The sequence below is a fragment of the Lynx canadensis genome, chromosome B4 (assembly GCF_007474595.2).
Source record: "Lynx canadensis isolate LIC74 chromosome B4, mLynCan4.pri.v2, whole genome shotgun sequence".
In the NCBI taxonomy this organism is placed as follows: domain Eukaryota; kingdom Metazoa; phylum Chordata; class Mammalia; order Carnivora; family Felidae; genus Lynx; species Lynx canadensis.
In genome coordinates, this window is record NC_044309.1 from 28,106,991 (window position 1) to 28,124,315 (window position 17,325).

Here is a 17,325-nt window from a genome sequence, read left to right on the forward strand (position 1 = left end):
ACCCAAAAACGAGGAGACCCAGGGCCTGGCAGGGCATCCCCTCTGACCACAGATTTTAAAAAAAGAAAAGGTTAGCTCTTCTCCCGGGGACCACCTACCTCCACCACCGTGGAGGCGTGCAAGCTCCGTGCCACTGTGGACCCTGCAGGCCTGCAGTGCCTTCCCAGCCCTGTTTCCAGCAGCCCCACCCCTACTCTCGGGCTCACCCAGAAGCTTGCTTTCAAGTGAGTCTCCGTGGACATTAAGTCAGTAAAACACCTTTGCAGCCAGTACGCGAGGCACCCTCTGAGGTCAGAAAGCTCGCCTGGCAACACAGGGAAGTGGATGGTGCCTAATGGGCAGAGGGAGCGGCACCCACGGGGCACACCTGGCCGGCAGGTCAGTGGTAAGCGGGGACGGAGGTGGCGTAAAGAAGTCCTGCCTGTCTCCTTTTGGTTCATCTCTCATCATCTTGGGGTTTTTTCCCCCAGTATGTTACTGTACATGTTAACGAAGATGAAACCTTTCACACGGATCCCGGACTGGGTCTGGAATCAAGTAAGCAAAGCGTCAACGTGAAAGCACTCTCCAAAAATCAGGTAGCATCATTATGGGGGAAAAGCAGACTCCAGAGGTCTCCCTTAGTGTTGGGAAATGTGCTGACTACCTTCCAAACAATTAAATCCCATCAAGCTGTTCAACTTATCCTGATCTAATAATCTGCCCAGACTCTCAAAGCACCGCCTCGCGGGGGCTGCTAGGACTCGGGCTCAGCTACACGTAACACTTTCTCCAGGGAGACGGAGCTGGGTGGTGGAGCAGGCTGGACACTGGGCCAAAAGTCCGAGCACTCGCGGTGTTCTGTAACCGGGGACGAGTCACTTAACCTCTCACAGGCTCAGTTTCCTTCCCTGTAAAATGTCCTACCTACCTCACAGGGTTCGGGTAGAGTCGTATGAAATAATGCATCCAAAAGTCCTGTATAGATGGGACAGTACAAGGCCATGCCAGTCAGACCCTTTAAAGACTAACCCACCTGCACGTGGAACCATAACTTTATGCTCATCAGAGTCTTGTTCCCCCCAATTCCAAGATCCAAAGGCAGATTGAGTATCGATATTTTAGGGACTTCCCTGCCTTACCTCCTTTTGTTTTGTTCTGTTTTTCGGGTGGTTTGTACGGTTAGAAAACAAAGAGGCCAGGTTGCTGGGTCGTAGTGTGCATCGAGGCCTTTGAGTAATTTTAAATGTGAAACACCACGTCACAGGTCACTGCAGACCCACACAGTAATGAACAGAGGCTACTGTGTCCCATAGACCAGCAGCAAGTGAGGAAAAGGAGAAAAAAACTCCAAGTTAAAACCTGAATCAATGGTGTTAGACAAGGGCTGCTCTGGGAGGTGATATGGGGTTCAATCATACAATAAGGGCTAGCCCACTAATTAGGGTTTAAAAACATCTTGCAGAGTAGCTTGTCCCCCACGCCCACCAGTTATGAGGTGTTTTCAGGGGCTGGGGGTGTGGAGAATTGACACATGGTAGCATCTTGGGATAGTTCTTCCTCGTCGGCGATTGCCTTATCTACAAGCCCACCAGTATGGCATCACAGAACCGCTGGAGGTATGAGTCTCTCAGGGGGGTGCTGGCTACCTCGCTGGCTGAGGGGAGCACCCTGTAAAAATACCGCACTCTGAAGGGCTCAACTCTTGCGAGCAGGTTAGGAGGACTTCAACGCTCTCAGAATACACAGATGAGGAATAGAGAGGCATATTAGAAAGCATTCGCCGTGGAGCCCCATTGCCCTGGCTCCAGCCCTGGTTCCAGCACATACTATAAAATTCTCGTGTTGAGGCACCTGGGTGGCTCAGTGGGTTAAGCGTTCAACTTCAGCTCAGGTCATGATCTCACGGTTTGTGAGTTCAAGCCCCATGTCGGGCTCTGTGCTGACAGCTCAGAGCCTGGAGCCTGCTTCAGATTCTGTGTCTCCAGCTCTCTCTGCCCCTCCCCTGCTCTTGCTCTCTCTCTCTCTCTTTCTCTCTGTCAAGTTAAATAAACATTAGAAAAGAAAAAAAAATTCCTGTGTGATTGCTCAGGTTCCCCGATTCCTCACCTGTGAATAGGGCCTCAGCAGTGGGGTCCGGTGAGCTTTGAGAGGACATCGGGTGCAGGAGCTCCTGGCATAGGCACAGCCAACAAATCTTGAGTGCTTCCCTTGTGCCAAGTACCGTGCTAATCACCTTCACATGGGTTATTTTATTCCGTTCTCCAATCACTCTGGGAGCTAGGTGCCAATCCTACCTTCATTCGTCAGAAGAACCTACTTTTAGAGTAGCCTAAATTGTCCCCACTCTACATCTTTGGTCTACCAAAGTCCTGTTTTGGTTAATAAAAATCTTTCCTTTCAGTTAAGAATGCCCAAATGGAAATGTCTCTGTCTTCCTCGGCGTCTACATGGCCATAAAAGGATATTCCCTGGATACAGAATTCAGGAGGGATTCCTCTCTTGGGTGTGTGATGTTATGTTCTGGCTCTAGAAACGAAGGAATGTTCACTTAGCTAGTAAGTAACGTAAGGTAAGTGCTTTACAGGTATTATACATAGATCATCAAAAACAACTTTCAAGACAGGCTGTTACCCACCATCTCCAATTACAGACGAGGAGACCAGGGCGCTGGAAGGTTAAAGTGATATGCCCAAAGTCACACAGCCGATTAATGGCAGAAACGGGGCTCAGGCCCAGGCAACTCTTCCTCACTGCCATTATCTGCCACCCTGGAGGGCACTCAACAGAGCATTTGCACTCCTTCCATCCCACCTACCTTCCTAAGTGCCTGGGCCCCTGGCTGCACTGGTACTAAAAGGCCCCAGAAAACGTGTCACGTACATGCATCAGAACTGCAGGCCAGATCCAAAATGCATGGGGCCTGCGTTATGGGGAACAGAGCAAAGAAAATTGAAAAGGTGAACTTCCTACTTGTGACTTTTAACACAGGAGCAAAACCTGATTTGAAAATATTTTATTTTCCTAAGTAGCCTATCTCTGAAGGCGGGGTTATATATTTTATATATATACATATATATGTATATATATAATATATATTATATTTGCAATATATTATATATTATATTTGCAAGTATAATATACACTTGTATAATACATATACAAGTTATATATATATATATATATATATATATATATATTACTTTGGGTTACAATAAAGAATATCTTGACTACAAATTTGGTCTTGAGACATCATTTAAAATGAATGTCTGCTCAGATATCCAGAATCAAAACTTTAGTTTCTGGTAGAAAACTGGACACTCAGCTTCCCCTACTAAATTGACATCCTTTGTGCCAGCCTTTTAACACCCTCTGAGGGTCTAGTGGCCTAATAAAATCATCGCTGTGGTGATGTACTACATACTAATGGAAATCAAGGTGATTTTATTAAGAGACATTTTGCTTTATATAAGGAGTTAGATGGTACAAGTAATTTAAGATAACAAAGGTCTTCATTTTGTTGCAGAATTGGCTCGCACTGCTGATTCAGCTTTGGAACGGGTACATGTTGAACACGGAAGGCAGGCAGAGGGCATTTGAACGTCACCTAGAGCCCAGGTCCCTCTGAAGTCAATGGGAGTCCTGTCTGCCCCATCATTATGGTGTTAATGGCATTATTTTCTTTGGCCATTAGCGTGTGCTGCCCGTCACTGCAAAATGCTAAACTGCAGCTCTCTGGGGTTCCCCTGAGTAAGGGGTCTGCAAAAATTTGTCTCCAGTTTCCAAATCAGACTGTCCCAGGCCCCCTGTAGCAACTGTGTTTTTCCCGATGTTCTCTTACATGTCACAAGGTTCTCAGAAAAAGCACTGATTCCCAGGGAACTGAAGCAAAGGGAGGGTTTGCCTTCTGGAAAGATCCTGCTTGGTTGTGGAAAAGTCGTCCTCAGGCTGTGACCAAGCCAGCGCTCGAGACTGTGTCAAACCAGAAGCCACGGGGAGTGTGGGGATGTGGGACTGGGATACCAGGCCTGGGAGAAGCAGCCAAGAGAACGAGATTCACAGTTTACTGAGGTCTGATCCAGAAAGGGTCAGGCAGATGTGGAGAGAGCAGCGGCCAGTTTTCAGAGAGCAGGCCAGCAGTGGGTCATAGATCAGGGACTCACTGATGGCCACAGGATTTTATAGAGGGAGTCTGCTCACTGATCCTGCTGTTCACCCTTTTGTTATGTATCCTGCTTGGGGAGGGGAGCGGGGGGGGGGGGGGGGCGGGGGGGGGGGAAGCTGCCTTCTCCCAGGTACCACAGGGCTTGTGATATGTCCCCTCCTCTTGGGGGTGGGTCCTTACTCAGGGAGGCACTGATCACTGTGGCCTTTAGAAAACCACCACAGCTCTTATAGCCCTGGCACAGCTCTACTTGGCCGGAGGATCCCAGGCCTGGAAAGAATCTGGAGGGGAGATGGACACTTCCCTCTCTTCCTCTCGAGGTAAGAGCTAACCTTAGGACAGAACAGTCTTGAGAGGCCAGACAGGTAGATAAGTCAGGCCTGTCAGGAAGACAGCCCTCCTTTCCCAAACTTTACACATCAAGGGCTCCCAAGGCTCTGGGTTTTCAAGCTCAGGCCCTTGTCCCTCCTGTCCCTTCTGACCAGGTTCAAGAACCTAGTAAGTGGGGCTAGAGTTGGTTTTGCTGCCCTAGCCAAGTAGCGTGAGCCGTCCTTGGCTTCCACGGACTTAGTCAAAATGGATTTCCATGCCTTGAACGTTCTGTGTAGCATTCCAAGTCACAGCCTCGGATCTGCCTTCTGGTTCAGTGACGTGCGCCTCAGCCACGTAGCAAATATTGTTTTACGAGTCCGTAATTAACAGCTGTCATTCTCATTTCTGTAGTTCCTGTGTGGTGCTTTTACAAACCTTTGCAACTGCTGTTTTTAATGTATTCTTTCCTAATGGTTTCTACATCCTATCCTGTATTTTTAAAATGTTTATTTTATAGTCCCTTCCAAGTGTTCGATCTGTGTAGTTTTTGTTTCTCCCATACTGATCTGGCTCTGCGTGCAGGTGAGATTTTCTGGTACAAGCTCATCTTCAGTAGAGGGCATCGTTCTGTGGGGGCCAGCCAATGTGCCACGGGCTGTGAGGTGTCTGCCCTAGTTCTGGGCAGGCATCCACGGAACATCAAGCACTCTTCAGTTTGGAGCATTTTGTTCCTCGGTCAGGGAGTCCCAATCCATGCGTATAACGTAAATTCAGATCCTACCCCAGAGCATGAAGTAAAAGGTTGGCTTTTAATTTTTTTCTTGTAATGTTTATTCATTCTTGAGAGATAGAGTGTGAGGGGGGAGGGGCAGAGAGACAGAGAGAGACAGACACACAGACAGAATCTGAAGCAGGCTCCAGGCCCCGAGCCGCCAGCACAGAGCCCGACGCAGGGCTCAAACCCATGAATTGTGAGACCATGACCTGAGCCAAAGTCGGATGCCCAACCGACTGAGCCACTCAGGCACCCCAAAGGGTGGCTTTTAATTTTATTCACTGTAGACATTTTCTCCAGCCTGGAGCCCTAGGTCTGGCAGAAAGCTTCCCTAATACCCATCTGGGCCATGGGATGGAGTTTTCTTGACCCCGTCTCACAAACCGACAGCTCTTCAAGAGTTCTGGCTTTAGGCTAAAACCTCTCTTCTCACTCCTCTCCTTGATCGGACTCGAGGCCACGCTTCTTATCCATGCATGGGAATGAAAAGTCTAGCCTTTCACCTCCTGGGTCACTGTTGGTTTGGCTGAAGCTGGCCATTCTGATTTTAGTTCACTCGTTGCTTCGGTCATGCGAGAGTTTCCATTTCTTTCTTCTGAATTCAACTTGCATTAAAAAATGACAACGACAGTTTTGTTTGTTTGTTTTTCCATTCTATTAACTCTAGGATCACTCTGTGTCTCTAGCAGAAGGGCTGGCCGAGTTAACTCAGTCCAGCGTGTGGCCAGAAGTGAAGCCTCTGGGAGTTGAATTTCATCTCAGGTACCCAGTCGCTGAGTCTTGCTCTGAGCCGGCTAACACCCTGAAACTGCATTGATGCTGCCCATCGACGTCGAGCATCACTGCCTCTCACCCTCTGATGCTGAAATTATCTCACAGATTAGATCTGTATCTCTCTTTGTAACCAAACCATGCCTACTTTTCCCTTCCCCTATGGACCCTTCTGGTGGCCAGCTAACTACCCTCTGGAGTGCCAGCCCCAGAGGATACATGTGAGGAAGGGACTTACTTGGTTGGCCAAAAGTTCTTCATTCCCTCTTCAGACAGACTGTTCGAGCAGCCTGACTAGACAAGAATCTTCCATCATGTGAAATCCTGTAACTTTGCAGGGCTCACAAAATCCCTCTAGGGATCTGAAGAAAACTGTGTATCTTGGGGCACCTGGGTGGTTCGATCGGTTGAGCGTCCAGCTCTTGATCTCGGCTCAGGTCATGATCTCACGGGTTCGTGAGTTCAAGTCTCACCTTTGGGCTCTGCGCTGACAGAGGGGATCCCTCCTTGGGATTCTGTCTCTCCCTCTCTCTGCTCCCTCCCCTCTTGCGCACTCTCTCCCTCTCTCAAAATAAATAAATAAGCTTAAAAAAAGGAATGAAAGAAAGAAAGAAAAAAGGAAGAAAGAAAGAAAGAAAGAAAGAAAGAAAGAAAGAAAGAAAGAAAAAAATGTTTATCTTGTCCCGAGGGACAAAAGTGCATCCACAGAAACTTCTGTATGAATTTCAGGGAGTCCTTAATCCCCCGATTCATGGTAAGAACTTCTGCTCTGGGGGCTGATTGTTCTTTGGCAAATTGGAAACCCTAGTTTGCTAGTTTTATTCAAATCAACTCTAGTGAAAAACATTGTTAAAACGAGACCCTATGACATAACAACAATCTTTCAATTTGTCACTCCCCTGATGCCATCTTTAAACAAAACACCGGCACTGAGAGTAATGTCGATAATTAGTGACAATCTCCTATAAAATCACTTCCTCAAAGTGCTTTTTATTAAATAACTGAATTGTTACTGGAGCATAATTTCCTCAAACGCTGCTGACTCAAACCTCTGTCATCTGCAGGGCAGAAGTGGCTTCTTGAAATGAGACAGAACTAATGTGTCATGGTAGAAATAAAACCAGAATCTAGATTTAATTTCCAGGTTTGGGGTCTGGCTTTGCCACTAACCATCAAGTGACTCTGGAGAATTCCCAGTCTTCTCAGCTTCCTTTTCCCTTATCTGTAAAGTGAGCAAGTTGGACTAGATCAGGGGCTGACAAGCTAAAACCCACCAGTCGAATCCTGCCTGTTACCTGTTTTTGTAAATCAAAAGCTGTGTTAGAACAGACACACTCTTTTACTTCGGTATCATCTACAGCTGCTTTCATGCCACAGCGGCAGTTGAATAGTCATGACAGAGGCCACATGGCCCACAAAGCCTGAAATAGTTACTATCTGGCCCTTTACAGAAAAGTGTGCCCTTGGCCTAGATGATCTCTCTGTTCCCCTCCACCTCAGGATGATCAGTGATTCTTGGAGCTAAAGAGAGTATCACCCAGGGCGATCTAAGGTTACATGTAGAATAAATCGCTTCTATGATTTTGTTGAAGCAGCTCCCTCAACAACTGTTACTTAGGGAAGCCTACTGGTCAAGTGGAACTACTTAAAACAATCAAACTTCTCGTGTGCTTCTAACAGTTTCATAATCCAGACATTCAGTGATTCAGAAAGACTTTTCTCCAATGTATGCAAATCAGTGAGACTGTTAAAAATTACTCCCTCTGATAATATCCATTAATAAACACGATGAAGTTGGGGAAATACCCGACAATGATAGCATCTCTAGTCCCTTTTACCCAATTCAAAGCCTGTTTTGAAATGAGTGAGAGCATCAAAAACCAACGGAGAAACGTGCCCCTTCCACAAGTGTGGTGCTAACCTGAGCGTGAACTTGCCAGGCTGGACATTCAGGAGAGTGATATATTTTTGTGATCTGTGTTGTCCAAGCCACGCTTTCCAAACATCACGGACCTGAGAAGTTACGGTGCCACAAGGACATGGCTGGTGTGGCAGCAGACTTCCCAGAGGTGAGGGTTTCCCACCAAGTCAGACTTCCAACAATCTCATTAGATTGGAATGAATCTATATTTTACGTTGACTTTTTTATTCCTCTTCACTTAATTCATCCAGGAAAAGATTATTTGAACTAAGTAGCAAGAAATGTTTTTTCTGAAATTAACATATTTGAAAGTGTTAAGCCTCTATATTAAGGGCTGAAAAATGATACTGGAGCCAAAATTCCAGGTCTAGAGAAGCAGGGAAAGTCTCCTACCATTGATGTAACTTAATTTATGCTTTCAATCTACTCCAACCATTAGACTGCGAGTTCTCTTCCTAAAGCATCTTTGCACACAACCACTTTTTTGTTTGGGCGCAGTGAAAATAACATAGTGTGGGCTTTTTTGTAACTGACTTGGAAACACACTTTCCAAACAGCTTTGAAAAACATCATCTGCCATTTTGTTCCAGTGGTGGCAATTGGAACAAATTGCCCCGAATGACAGGACACTTGTGATGACAAAAACCACGGTGTTTGAATCCCTCTCTACCTTCTCAAAAGCACAGGGGGTTTGGTCCCCAACCCAGCTGGTGTGGTTCCTTGGAGTCACAGCTACAGTTGGACATGTAAACACAAGATTCTCCAGAGATGCCCAGACTGGATTGTGAGAACAGAAAGTCAAATTATTCCTGAGGAGCTTGACAAGCACTGGAGACTTCCCTGCACCTTGGGTATTAGGTGAACCAGGCACAAACTCCCAATTTTGGCAGTCTGGAGAGTTCTTGGTCAGCCCCATGATTGCTGATCTTGCTTGGGAACTTACCTTCTGCTTCCTGCTTGGTACCACAAGACATTTGATCTCACCACATACATTTTTCATTTGTGGTGTTTGTTTTTTTTTTTTTTCTGGAAGATTCCAAGCATCGTTTCATGCATCTTACACAGCATTCTTCTGCCTTCCTCCTGGCCCACTACTTTAATTCTTTTTCCCAGGAATCATAGTTCCCTCTCTCTCTCTTTCTCTTTTCCAAAAAGATCCTTAATCCTGACAATCTCTTAAACTGATTCCTGTTCTTCCTCATGGGTCATGGCTCCATCTTTGCTCCCCTCCCCACATCCCACCTCGCCCTCGTTCTCACTGAAAGAAAAAAATTCTCTCTCTTGCTATTTGGGAGCAAAAACAATTGGGGAATTGTCTAGAATGAGAGCTTTTGTTGCTCACAGATTTTTGGGGGGTGAGGCAAGCAGCTAGGCTGTGGGTCACAGAAGTGGAGTGGGATGGACACGTGACTTTGTGATAGCTTAGACTGTTCAGGACTTAGCTTTTAGAGTCAATCCAGGCAGGGACAAAAGAACAGAAAATGTGAGCAATCAGCATCAGGGTCCCGTTGCTTTGCCGCTTTTAAATTTCTTTACTTTCTCTAGTAAAGAAATTTTTGCATTGCCTTGTTTGGCGCTGGAACATCGGTCTTGCTCATAGCTCTGCTATGAAGTTCTTAGTTCCAACGTCTATCTCTGTTCAAATCTTGGTTCTATATTTTGCTTTACTGTTTATGTTTTCGTATTCAACTTCCTGGTCTAAACTCCGTCAAGTTCACCTTCTGCCTAGTACAGTTGTAATACTTTCTAAATTAAGTGCTGGCAGTTCTCAAAATACAAACACCAAATTTATGAATGTCCCTTACATAAAAGAGCCTGCTCCCTCTTCCTTCTGTGTGGCATCATCCGAACTATTGAAGGGAATTCTCCCTTCTCTGTGAAGTCCTGGCAGCAGGATGAGAGTTTCTCACATCCAGCTTTTTGAGTGGGGACTGATTTCCCCCAGGCACCATTGCACATGGTGGTCTACCTCCTAGATCAGCCCACAAAAGCCCCTTTAATCCATCATATAGCGGAGGAAGCTGGAGAAAAGACAACTGCTACAAAATGTTTTTTGCTGATGTGTAACATTTCACTGTTATTAGGGGTTAAATTTTCATAGCCACATGTATTACAGTGTTTTTATGGGAAATATTTGTTCCAGGTTCCCAAAACTGATTTACAAACAAACTCTTGGAAGAAAAATCCAATCTAAATTTAGCGCTCCCTAGATTAGTTTTCAGCACATATTCTTCCTTTTGTTTGCACAAGTCACCTGGGGACAGGTTTACTGAGGCCACCTCTGCAGGCAAACCAAAGCCGTGAGGTTGGCACCTGTCTAGTGTAAGCCACCCAGGTGTACAGGGGCCAAGGGAAAGGAGCCTCTGTAGCCAGAGAAAAGAGTTTTGGTTTCAACTTGGACTGAATTTTCTGGTCTACTATTACATCACTCTGCCTGTGTAGAACAAACATCAGACAGATTTTGTAAGTAAATTCTCCCCTCACACCTTCTCAACTGTTGGATTCGTTGTCAATGAGTCTTCCTTAAAAAAAAAAAATAGTATAGGGGCGCCTGGGTGGCTCAGTCTGTTGAGTGTCCAACTTCGGCTCAGGTCATGTTCTCACAGTTCGTGAGTTTAAGCCCTGCACTGCACTCGCTGCTGTCCGTGTAGAGCCCGCTTGGGACCCTCTGTCCCTCCTCTCTCTCTCTGCCCCTCCCTGGCTCACGCTCTCCCTCTCAAACATGAATAAACATTAAAAACAAAACCCAAATAGTATAAAACCTACACTTCCAAAATGGTACATCAGAGGGTTGTCCTTCACAATATGATGGAATTAACGCACGCTGGACTTACCCAGAACCCTTTGCTCCGGCACTATTCCTACAGCAGCCGTTTGACCGCATGAGAACATGGGCTTGGGGCCTTCCTTCTGGTGTGTTCACCTGAAGGACGGAGCTGTTTCTTGCGTCTAATTAACCATAACTGAAAAGGCTTCCTTGTGAATGCTGTTCTCGGGACACAAGCCTGGCTTCTGGGCCAGGTGCTCTGGGGTCCTTGCACTCATTGCCAAATCACCACAATAGTCAAGGTATGCCTTAAACAGACACTGTAGCTCTTTTGTTCACAAGGCTTGTAAGTGGCATTTTATTTAAGCAATAATGACTGGTAGAGAGGGCATTTCCTGATACTTAATGACCAACTGCAGGAATCGTGGGCCTGAGGCAATGCATATAATATGCTATTAAACTCTAAAATTTAAAAATGTAAAGAAAAAATAATTACCTTCTTATGCATGTTACCATGGATACTGAGTGTTGTTTATAGTTTTAGTCTTTTCCTAAAGGTTAAAGTCCAGTTGAGCAACCAATAAGAGAGGAGAACTTCAGTCTCAATTTCCACTCACTTTATAACGTTTGACATTACCTAGTTAGCACATGTTTCTTTAAGAAGGTGCACTCCACCCCTGAAATAGGATATGTAACATGTGATATGGATTGCCGTAATAAGTATTCATATTTTATTGAACAGTTTGGCAATCAGTATTTAAAATCAGCTAACGTTGTAGATAATCACGTTCTGTTTCCCTGGAGTGGCAGTAACTTTCAGACCATTCTTCATCCACCCCCAAAGAATGTGCCATTTTTCAGCCTTCAAACTGCATGCACATATTTTATGCATTAGTGCCAGAAACACTTTTTCAGTTGGATCTATTATTACAGCGCATAACTCAGAGATTAACATTTAATCATGAAGGAGAAAATACTCAGAGAAGCACCTAATACTCCATAATTTACATGGTAACTATTTGTTCTATGATTTTTTCCACTCTTAGAATACTTTTCTAACTCTTAGGGAAAGACAGGACTTAATTAAATCAATTCCCCGACTCTGCAGAAATACTGCTGCAAATGAATGCAACTAACTCATCAGTATCTATTCTAGGAATAAAAGAACTCTTAGGAAAATTTAGAGACTTAATTTCATCTACAACTCCAAACCTTCATCCACAAATAAGTTTTCCACAGTTATTAGATTTATCTGCTTTTAGTTTTCTGTATTCTATCACAATCGAAGGGTAATATAACAAGCCTTTATCACATACTTAATACGGAAATAACAGTCATTTATATATTTATCCGTTCATTCATTTACTTATCTATTTTAGTGTACTGACCTTTATCATGAGCCAGATCATAGAAGCATGCGATTGAAAAAGCTAAGCTCCCCACTCTTTTTTATTTTTTTAGTTTATTTATTTTGAGAGAGAGGTCACATGAGAGAGATTGAGGAAGGTGCAGAGAGAGAGGGAGAGAGAGAGAATCCCAAGCAAGCTCCACACTGTCAGCACAGAGCCTGATGTGGGGCTCGATCCCACGAACCATGAGATCATGACCTGAGCTGAAACCAACAGTCAGACGATTAGCTGACCGAGCCACACAGGCGCCCCTAAGCTCCCCACTCTCGATAAAATCTATCTGCTAAGGAGTCAGGCACGTAACATAAGTCACAGTGCTTGGCCAAGGGTGCCACACTTAGAGGTTTGACAAGAGGTGTTGGAGCACAAAGAAAGGTGAAGGCAACTGTCATGGATATTTAGGATGGCTTCTCAGATGAGGTGACATTTACTTTAGATGTGAACTGTAAAGCGCTATGCACAATTATAAAGTTATTATTATGATTTTATTCCCTTAACTACTCTCCTATAGGAACACAAAGATGGAAAATTCCTAGAGAATCTATAACTCAGCTGGGAGTCGAATATAAAAATTTGATAGTGGGGAGCCTGGGTGGCTCCGTCAGTTAAGAGTCCGACTTTGGCTCAGGTCATGATCCCACAGCTTGTGAGTTCAAGCCCCGCATCGGGCTCTGTGCTGACAGCTCGGAGCCTGGAGCCTGCTTTGGATTCTGTGTCTCCCTCTCTCTCTCTGCCCCTCCCCTGCTCACACTGTCTCTCTCTCTCTCAAAAAATAAATAAACATTAAAAATTTTTTAAAAAATTTGATAGTGGTTATAAAGCCCATTTTAACACACTTCTTCTCCAGATTTCTCCCTAAATACCCCTATCTATAAACAGTGCTAGATTTACATAGAGAACTATGTTTTGACAGTAGAGGACCAGGAGTTTCTGGGCAACGGAGGTGGGTACCTTCTGCTGTGCTGACTTCCACACGGAAATGCAATGCACCGGGTGCTGCATTTCCTGCTTTGATAAAAGGATGAGGAAAATCCTGACACTGTTCTTTGGGTGATTTTTATCTACAGACATCCAAATCATGCTCAGTGCCAGTGTGGTTTATCTGCATTCTTAGAATCAGACTGTACAAGCTAAAAGCTTAAGCTGTGAGTAAGAGGGAAATAAAGGAATCAGAAGAGAATTCATTAGGGAAGGCTGCCCTAGACCCCTTGGGTTTGAGCAGGACCTTTCAGGATGTAATGAACATACATTCACAGAGAAAGGCTAGCAGGGACGAAAGGGGCCAGACAGCATCCAGCCAGTCCTTGGGGGTTACAGAAAGCAGATTAGTTCCCTGGAACAGAAGGGCTGGCAGCCTGGGGAGTAAAGAGAACTTAGATTAAAAAGATAAGGGCAGGAAGGGGAGCAGATGGTAAATGGTCCCGTCGTTAGCTTAAGGAGTATAGGTGGACTGGTAAATTCCTACTGTCCTCAGGACTCCGCACAGATCTCATCTCTGGATTGCTTTCTCTGATCTCCACCCCTCATCTCACAACACGTACAATGTTGCACTGAAATGTTGTTTAAACATCAGTTTCTTCGCTTTCTCCACATCCCCAGCTCTTGCCTGTGAGGCAAGAGGCACTCGTTCTGTCTACTGTCTGCTCAGAGCCTAGCACGGTGCCTGTCGGTGAGTGCTGGCCACGCCTGAGGAAGGACTCGCTTAGCCAGCAAAGACTGAGGGTAGGCCCTGAACCCACACTGTTCTAGCAGTCAAGGAAACGGTGGTGATAAAGAAAGACCGTGTCCCTGATCATGTGGCGCTTACACACAGTAGGCATCATTCTACACACACATTCTACACACAGTAGGATCCACTCTAGATTCTTACTGCCGAGCATACCTGAAGAAACGGAGGAAGATTCTTTTGGATCGAGTATGGGGAGGAGCCTGCTGTTCCAGTCAGAAACTTCATCAGGGGGACGCCACCTTATTGCACGTGTGAACGTATGAGGAGCTAGATCTGGCATGATGAGAGGGAGAAGCCCTGGGGAAAGATGGCCCCTCAGACGGCCAACCAGGGCCGAACACGTTGCCAACACTAGAAAATTTACCATTATTTTCAACAGCAGCTTTTTCAGTGGAAAAGTCAGGGGAAAGTGCAAATGTGTTCGAAAGGAAGAGGAAAAGTACTGCTCCAAGTGTTTTGAGATCAAAATGCACATTGATGAGGCAAACAGGAGGGCTAGGCTCAGTATTCTCATAAGCCAGCTCCCCTGGTGCTGGCTAAATCAATCGGGAAGTCCACGGGAGGGAGACGACCTAACCTAATTGAGAAAGCACACAGACCCAAAAGATGTGAGCTCTGAATCACTCGCCCCAACTGCCCTGATCCCCTTGTCCCCCCACTGCTCCCGCCCTCAGCAGTCCCCTGGACTCCGTGGGCCCTAGCTTCAAAGCCGGGAAGCATGAGGAGACTCGTGCTTACACTCCTTTTAACCAGGGACTTTTAGAGCTGATGCGATCATCTAGACCATGAAGGGAAGAGCTGGGGATGGCAGGAAGGAGGGCAGGAAAGGGGGATACAGGACCCACTGCATGCAATGACCTCACATGATGAATTAGCCTGTATGAGAAGCATGACAACCAGTAGGAAAGCTAGTTCACTCGCCTCCTAAGAATCATACAAAAAGGGGAAAACATTGTCAGCTCTTTACTTAAGTCAAAAGAAGAGGCACATGTGTCCAACTTCCACTGCGTTGTTTATCGGAAAAATCCGCTTGTGAACATGGCCATTCAGGCTCATTATTACATGAGGAGTGTCAGCAAATGATCACGTGTGTCTTTTCTTTTCTTTTCTTTTTTTTCAAAGTTTTTTTTTTTTTTTTTAGTTTATTTATTTTGAGCATGCACGTGAGCAGAGGAGGGGCAGAGAGAGAGAGGGAGAGAGAATCCTAAGCAGTCTCCATGCTGTCAGTGCAGAACCCGATGTGGGGGCTTGAACTCAAGAATTGTGAGATCACGACCTGAGCCGAAATCAAGAGTCGGACGCTTAACTGACCGAGCCGCCCGGGGGCCCCACGTGCATTTTCTTTATACCTGTCCCCTTCCTGACACTCAATACATAGACTGTACAGAAGTTTCCGGGGAAGAGGGTATGTGGGCTTATCCTACTTGGCACAGTTAGAGTTCTAAGTTGGGTAAACTTGTTGAAGAGGCTTTCTGAACTACTTCCTCAGGTCAATAACTCTTGGTCATGAAAACACTCAGAGGAAGCACCTTGCTCTTTTCCCCGAGTTTAGCAAGATGTGACAAGACCTGCACTTAAAGTGGCAAAAAAGATAATAAACTCACTTCGATCACTTGTCCAGGCGTTAAATGAACACGGGAGCAAACAGGCAGGAGCTGGAGACACACTGCAAAACCTCCGCAGGGTGTAGAGAACTGCTATTGGGTGAATCTAAACTCCTAATTCAGGAAAAGACTCACAGAGTTTCGTAAAAATGAATCATGTTTTTAAGTTTCTACAGTTGCCCCTGGAATGCGTACCTCAGCAGATATCTGAATTATTAAACGTTTGCTTTATCAGTGTGGTTTAGTTGCAAGAGCTGATTAGGCTGAAAAACAAACCATGTGTGCAAAGGAGGCACAGAACCTTAGGAGTCTAGAAATGAATCTATGAATCCACAAGTTCTCCTGAAATTTCTGACCATGTATCAAAACTCTGAGGAATGTCTGCAACTACTTACTTTGTGGAAATGCATTCTCTCTTACAAAATGGCTAAAACCCCAACAGAGAACTGAAATCAGAGTTGGAAATCTGGCCTCTGAAGTGAGATATGCCCAGATTGAGTGTACTTAGGAATTCTCACAAAAAGAGTTCAGTTTGCTACATATATGTGTATTTGATTCAAATCAATTGGCAACCAGCTAAAGAGACTCATAATTATAGTCTGGCATTAATAAAATCAACTAGTTCGTATAACCAAAGTGTTTTATCACCAGTCTTTGAATACAAATTATTTCATTTGGTAATAACCCAAGTTTTAATGGCTGTTATAGGTCATGTTCCCAGGAAGCAGTTTATTGAGTACTCTTAGGATCACCTGGGAAGCGGGAGGGGCAAAGTCAGATTAACAGAGGGAGAAGTTGAGACGTAACACAGTCTTGGTGAAAGCATCAGCCAACCCACGTGAGGTAGCCTTTGAGAGCTGACCCAAGTTAGGGCAAGAGGTCATTCAGTGAAGGTTGTCCCTGGAAGACAGTGTGACCTTCAGATGACCAGAAAGTCTTCTTTACATGAGGCAAAACCCACAGGCTAACAGGTAAGGACCGCCTTCTCAAAGAACTCCCCGAAGCTGGAGAATAAGACCTTCATTCCTGAATAGGAATCTGTACAGTGCATCAAAGCATCACTACAGTCCACCTTTTACAGCACTTTGATCTTCTTCTTCATATAGGTTCCAAGAAAAGCTCCTCTAAGATACCAGTGGGCTTCTGTTCCTAAGGGGACCTTAATGGAGGAAGATTAGTGGAATAAATTATAGATTTGGTGCTATAGCTGATTTCAGGGTGCCTACTAATACTCATCTTCTCCTACCTGTTATCCACTAAAGATGTTCCTCACTGTCAAACAGGCATGTCTGCTGATCTTGGGGCCTTTCCTAGTGTTGAGACCAATCCCTCATTCCTGAAGGGTCTGAGCTCCTAACCATTATGCCTATCTCAAGCTGTGGTAGATTTTCTTCCAAAGTTGGAGTAGGGAAACCATGAGGTACCTAAGCAGATCACCTAGGTTCTACATTATTCTTCCCTTCCCTGCACATAACAATATCTCCCTATCTCTTCCTTGTGATCAGGTTCAATGATCCCTTCCAAGACAGTGCCTTCTCATACTTCCTGTTGGTTCCTTGGTGCAAGGAGCTAGAATTGCCCATGGATGAGCCATACTTAAAGTTCAAAGAGGCAACCACTGTGTCTCCTGTCAGAAGTATCCCCCCTTTAGGAACCAGGATCTCAAAATTCACAGGGCTCCATTTTGTGAGGATAAAAAGACAAAATTCTTCAAGTAGGACACTGGGAGTGATGGTCAGAAGGACTGCTTCCACTTCGAATCCTTGGTTCCTGGACTCATGCGTTCTACCCATTGCGAACACAGTGCCATTTAAAGGTCTTTGATTTAAGGTCTACTCTGAATCCTGAAGAATGGTACTCCATCCTAAGAAGTATCACCTTTGAGCTGGCACA